The 6,714-nt window shown below is 41.5% G+C and overlaps 1 long non-coding RNA gene across 1 annotated transcript; it reads right to left on the bottom strand.

The window, feature by feature from the left end:
- Positions 1 to 3,682: 3,682 nt before the first annotated feature.
- LOC114158913 (uncharacterized) lies at positions 3,683 to 4,722 on the bottom strand. The gene is made up of 2 exons (XR_003598498.1): positions 4,474 to 4,722; positions 3,683 to 3,955 (listed from the first exon to the last, which is right to left on the bottom strand). It is a non-coding gene; the product is annotated as an uncharacterized LOC114158913 (long non-coding RNA).
- Between the last annotated feature and the right edge of the window lie 1,992 nt (positions 4,723 to 6,714).

A 6,714-nucleotide genomic window follows, 5' to 3' on the forward strand; every position in this document is an offset into this window, starting at 1 on the left:
CAGCTGATTAGATTCAAGAAAATTAGAGCAGTCCATCAACAAATGTAACTAAATATAGGCAATATTTTTTTTCACTTATGTCAAAATGCGGAAGTATTTATTTTTGAAACGTTCCAATAGATATAGTTCTACTTGCTTTCTGTAATGCAAGATATTCCTCCAAAGATTTTATGTTGTACCTCTTTTTTTGACTGGGAGTGACTCAAGAAAAACTTTCTCTGTTGAATTTTGCTCGACTTTTAGTTCAATGCAGACAGAAGGTCTTATCACGAAACTGTCCAATCTGAGCTCACAAACTCGAGTCTCTCCCTTGAACTTTCTCGGGTCGGTAATAAATCACCAGTCAAGCTGCGGATATCATAGACACACATGTGAGCTTATAAAAAAAATGAAGCTGGCATCACGGAAGTGAAGGAGGCACAGAGTGGTACTCACCAGGGTCAGCGTTCAGTAGAGAGTTACAAAGAAAAGACATGATTAATGATTAATCGATGGCATGTGACACCTTTTTATTTATTTTCTAGTAAAAAATCCACTGAAGAAACTACCCTTGGGTAAAGTCGCTGTACTTCAGTGCAACCAGTCTCATGTGTGGTAATGGTAACAATTATACACCCGGTGTGTTTTAGAGCTTTTTTTTTTTTTTACATTTCGCCAGTAAGCTGGTTGCACAGATCATCTCTAATGATCTCTAATGTTCAACCCCAAAGGTGCAAAGGCATTGCACCCTTACATAAATCAGCCAATACAGGGCTGTAACTACAGCAAAAATCTTGTATCCGAGTATTTTGTGAAAAAGGACTTAGAAAATGCTTTAAGGAAGATATTGTAGTAGAAACAACATTGGTACCAAAACAAAGATTGAACATATTCAGGTGCCTACTTTGGCTCTCACCGGCATTACATGACGCCCAACCACCAAAGAGTTAACACCTTGACATTCCTCCCTGCAGATTGTGCGTCTGCTAGGAACGAGTCAGCAAGTTCCCACCTGAGACTTGACTTCAGGAGTATTCCTTGGCCTCTTGTTCTACACGTTGTGTTTTATGATTAAGTCTTACATTTTACCCAATTGCTAACATTTGGCAGTGATGTATGATATATTCCATATACTTTTGGCCAAAGTTTGACTGAATATAGCCTTTCTGGCCTGGGAATGCTTGGAGAGTGCTGCTGGGGGAAGGAGGTATTGTCTGGGTTTCCCAACAGAATTTGCTACCCCTGTGATCCGATCTCAGACATTCAGAATGAAATGGATGGATAAATATGAAGAAATCTGATTTCTCACATGTAAAGTTTAAGCCTTAATAATGAATTGAAATACATGCTATCTAGCCCTTATACTTGGAAACATTACCATCGTTCTGATAAATGTTAGAACAGCAACAACAGCAAAGGCCAAGACAAGACAATTGAATTGGAATGTTAATTCCAGCTTTGATGTCTCATGTTAAGGAAGCATACAATTAAACAAAGCCACTACAAAAACACCAAGAAATGTCAGCAAACATAAAAGACTCAGACAAGAGAACACTAGCAGGTACCAAATTTCTAACAAGTTTGACATAATGAACCGGTAAGGACTGGACGAGAAACAAGGCAGCCCTTTTGTTGTGGATTGTTGCTCGGGGTAATGGCAAATCAGCAAACGATTGCATTCCTAGCTCAAGACAAATTAAATCCCAAACAAAAGAAGGACGAACTAAAAATCCACAAAGGAAGCGTAAAGAATCTCAGAGAGACTCAGCCAGAACAATTCATCTCACAGCGGTGCGACAGAGATTCTCAGCTATAACAGCTTTGCTATTACACCAGATTCCTAAAAGCAGCACAATGAGACGGAAAAACTGTCACGAGGGGGGGGAAAATAACTGTAAACACTTAAATTATGCAGCTGTCATGCAAGTAACAGAAAAGGCCAAACAAGCAGGGCTGTGAATCCAAATGACCTCTCTGTGTTTAGAGTTTACGCCTTCAACACGAACAGGCCGGAGAGCAGCATTATCGACCCGTGAGCTTCAAAGGCTGTGTCGCGTCAACATGAAATGAAACACTGATTATGAACACCCAGGTTTCACACCTCTCACCACTTTCCAAGTTCGGTGGAGGCACAGAGTCGCAAGAAAAAGCTTTTGCTCACTAGATGAAATATTAATTTGAAATTCTTATGTCCTCTCAGTCGGGCAGACAGAAAAAGTGACAGTCTGAAGCTACCTGTGAGGGCAGTGTTGTCTCATAGTTGAAGGCAGAAGAAACAGAGCAAGCAGGCATGCAGAAAGCTTTTAGACCAAACTTGATCAGGCAGACACTTCTGCCTACGTCTAATTGAACCCACCATGCTACTGAAGCAGAGATTATAACTGGAGCAGAAAAGAAAAGCAGCACTAATCCTGGTACAGAGGTAAAGCTGCTTTCATGTACCTAAAGAGAACATAAAAATCAAAGAGTTAACACCAGTAATGTTCTAACAGATTCCCCTGGTCTTAGTTATTTCCCGTCTCTTCATGTATCAGGTGTATGTGTCCGTGTTATCTTGCGTCTGCAGTATCGAGCCTCGCGATTTTGGTATGACAATGAAGCCGATCTTTACAAATGGCGCTTCCGGAAATCATTCACAGCACTTCACGTTTTCCACATTTTCTTATGTTAGGGCCTTATTCCAAATTTTATTAAATGAATCTCTTTCTTCAAAATCCTACACTCAAATACCCCATTATGACGATGTGGAAATAGTTTTTTGAGTGCAAATTTATTAAAACTGAACAAAAAAAAAATCCTATCTATGTAAGTATTCACCGCCTTTGCCAATGAAGCTCGGAATCGAAATTCCATGATGACAACATGGTCACAGTATCACTAGAGCAGCACGATGTCCTGTTTGTTGGGCGAAACTCTCAATAGCTACCTTTTTAGCTCCCATACCATGGAGAATTTCCAAAACATCGCGATAAACAAGTTGCATCACCAGTACACGCGCAAGGACAAATCTGAGTGGATTCCTTCCAACTTCCAGTCAAAGCGGAAACTTCAGTTCACTGTGGTGGCTTGCAGGAAACTTGCAGAGGTCAGAGTCCATTTCAGCATTCGAACGACTTGAGATTTGTAGCCAAGCAGAGTGCAGTGCTCAGGGGCAGGTGGGGGAAGAAGAAGAAGAAGAAAAAAAGTTCCCTCATGAATGGAAAAAAGACCAAATAGTGGCATTTAACAGTCTGCAGAGAAATGGTGTCACACAGACCCTCATCTTTCAGTCCTCCTCGGGCTAAAAGAATGTGATGTTCCCTCCGTATTGTAATTTATTGCTCACACAGGTCACCGCTCCGCAGCCGCGCCACATACTTTATTTTAGAGGGTGGCCTCTTGCTATCATCTCCTGTCACAGTCATGCACCAATGCAATATAAGATTTACCTGGCTGTACGGGGTTTATTCAGACTTAACGCCTTTAAGTGACCAGATATAACTGCGGGTCTTTATGAAAATACCTGCCAACAACCGTGTCTGTCCGACTTTATTATACACCAATTTCAATATGAACCTTTAAATTCACTGTCAGACTTTTACACCCAAATATCAGAGTCTCTGTGACAGGCGCAGGCTAAATTTCTTGCAGGACATGCACATTGGTAGTAAAGCGAATTTTAAAAATAACCTCTACACACTTGATGAAGACATGACCAGGATGTTTGATTGCCTTTTATTTATTTATTTTGCAAATGCAACATGTAAAAATTTGTCAAGTGCCTCTCTGTAGAGATGCTCCCTCTGAGTTATTGTGAATTCCTGAATTGTTTGAGAAGATAAACAGATGTTCGAGATGATGAGGGAACAGCTGCCTCCCGCTGATCTGATTAGCAGCTGCTAATTCTTTCTACTGCGCCTCCAGTTGCGAGGTGTTTGTCTTCTCCTTGCAGCCGTCACATGCTGCAGCCGAACCGGCGTAGCTGTCACAGTCCCACCTTAAATCCAGGAAGGGAAAATGTACTGTCACAAGTGTTTGATCGGTAGAAGTGGCTGGCAATTCTTGTTTATCTTGCACCTTGGTTTTATTTTTCTAATTTTAAATACTTGAGGGAGAAAAATGTGGATTTTTTTTTTTTTTCAAGAACAGGACAAGAAATGGAACAACCCTGCAGGATCAGAGAGAAAGCTTGGTGGGAGGGTGGGGAGGGGGGAACAGCAGCCCACCCCAGTTTCAGTCAGTCTTACTTATTCTTTTATTAACCCCCTCCCCATGCCTCGAATAACCATTTTTGCCTCTGGCTAAAACACTCAGAGTCTCTGCAGACAATCCAACAGGTCAGAAAATGACTAACATTAAATATGACACACAGTCCTTATACCATCACTACAGGCAGTCGTCCCCCCGAGGAGTCAGATTAAGGATGGTGCGGGGCGTATGCATTTGAGTCACTCGGCTTCCACCATTTCCCACAAGCTCTACTTTCAGAAACAAACAAAACCTCTGTTTACTTACCATACAGTTTTGCTGCCTGGAGCTATATATTGTCTCTCTCCACTAAGTTCACTGTCTGTCACTTTATCCAAACTGCACACGCTCAGCTGCGTGTTATCTGCTGTCCTGCGATCTTCTCCAGATTAATTGATTCCGCCCCATCCGCCCACCAGAGGATCCGATACCAGTTAACATGTTGCAGAGTCCACATATTTGCAGGCCACAGGCTATCAGCGGGCCGCACTCTGGACGTGAGTGACTGAAAGTGATAGCGATCAGTTAGAGCCAGGCTACGATTGATCTGGTATGTGTGTATAAACAGATAGTGAGATCAATGGAGACAGACAGGCCAATGGAAAGTCCACGTGTTGATATAAGCACCAATGAGTGACACCAGATGTTAAGGGGTGTTATAGATTAATGCTGAAGCCTCGACTTTAGTTCCTCTAATTAGGAAAAAAAATAGTCTTGAGTGTCTGGAAATTGTAACATCTAAAATATGTATCATGTTAAAATAAAAATAAAAAATTGCAATATTGGAAAATATAGATTTTAAACAAATCCAAAATGTGTTAAGGACATCTTGACTTAGTCTCGATTTTTTTTTTTGCCAAATCAGTGAGAAATTATCATTTCCAAAAGTCAATGAACCCTTGACAACCAGCTGGTGTTAAGTAATGTTAGCATGTTCTCACAATTGCTGCCCATCTGCTGAGCTCATTATACAAGCTACTCAGTGCGACACTGGTAAAAAACGTTAAAGGGTTAATAGAGGAGTTTTTAAAGAGACAGAGGCCCAATTTCAAGGCATTAACTTACAAAGTCATTTTTAAAGTCATATTTGATATATATAGCATATTTATAGCAACTCAATTGATTGTGCCATAAAATTACTCTATGTGCCTGGTAAATACAAAATACTGCACCTTTAAATATATTATTCTACACCAAACAGAGTTAAGGATTTTTAGGTTTATTGAAAGGACTTGTTTTTTCTATTTGTGGAAACAAAGAATATGTTTTCTTTGAAAATATTAAAACTGGAGTTTAACGCCAGTTACACCAAGACCATATATACAAAACCACTGCTGAGTCCAAGACGTCTCAATAAAACGAGGTCTGATCTGGTATTCAGGCATCGTGATGCCAGTAAATAAGGCAGCTGCTAGAATAATCATTCAACTATAAAGTCCACCTTTGAGCATTCACATCGTATGCTACACTTGGGCAATCAAGACACTGAGGTACCTGCTGATCACGGGCTGCAACATGGCTTGTGTGGTGGGAATGAAAGGTAGAACCTGCACTGGAGCGGACAGCAGAGTGGGATTCTGGGAGTATGCTTATCTCTCTGTGTCAGGGTCCATCAGCATCTGTCATGTTTACTCCTAAGGCTGCTGGCTGACTGCTCTGTCGAGGTCCTCCATATCATTCACCTGTGAGCTAAAAGAGAGCACAAACAAAAAAAAGAAGAAGAAAAACACACACAAAGTGCTTTGTTTCTGCAAAACAGACCTCTTTATTTCTCCATCTCATTGTGTCTATATTGGTCTCCATTTTACTATACTTAAAAGTCTTCCGGGACAAATTTAACTGGACATTTTTAAACATTTTGCCACGTTATATCTACCTCTGTCAGAGGAGATACAGGGTACCAACAGAGCTAACCAAAACAATGTATCAGAAATCAGCGTAAATTTTGCACGTTGTTCAGGCAGAAGGTGTCGTTGTCTTCTCTACGCCTTTCGAAACTTTCATCTGGGGGCTGTGTCCACACAGATAGCACATCCAGACGCTCACTGGAACAATTATCCCAATCCAATTTCATGCTAAAACTCGGCAAAATTTCCCATTTGAATGCACGGGGATTACGCCCGCAGATCTGTCATTATTGCATGTGCTGCGTGAGTGTGTGTTTGTGGAGCGGTGCGACGAAGTCCAAGGAAGGTGAACAAGAGATTTGAGGGAGATTCTTGAAATGTCGCAGGTGAAAATGTCAGCCGCGAGGTGGAGAGGAGTCAAACTCAGCAAGAGGCAGAGGTTCAAACTTTAATGAATTAGTGTCTGTGAGTCACCGCGAGTGGCCTTGTGTGATGTCACCGGCCTGTCCTCTGTATCCACTGCTGAGGACAAGCATAGGGAGTAGCACACCATGGCCTCTGGCCTTTGCAAAGAATATGCTGTACTCTTTCCTGTTTCACTGCTGCACATCCTCCAGGCTCCAGCTCTAGCTGTGTCGGCTGTGATGACCCAAACACTATT

The sequence above is a fragment of the Xiphophorus couchianus genome, chromosome 15 (assembly GCF_001444195.1).
Source record: "Xiphophorus couchianus chromosome 15, X_couchianus-1.0, whole genome shotgun sequence".
NCBI classification, from domain to species: domain Eukaryota; kingdom Metazoa; phylum Chordata; class Actinopteri; order Cyprinodontiformes; family Poeciliidae; genus Xiphophorus; species Xiphophorus couchianus.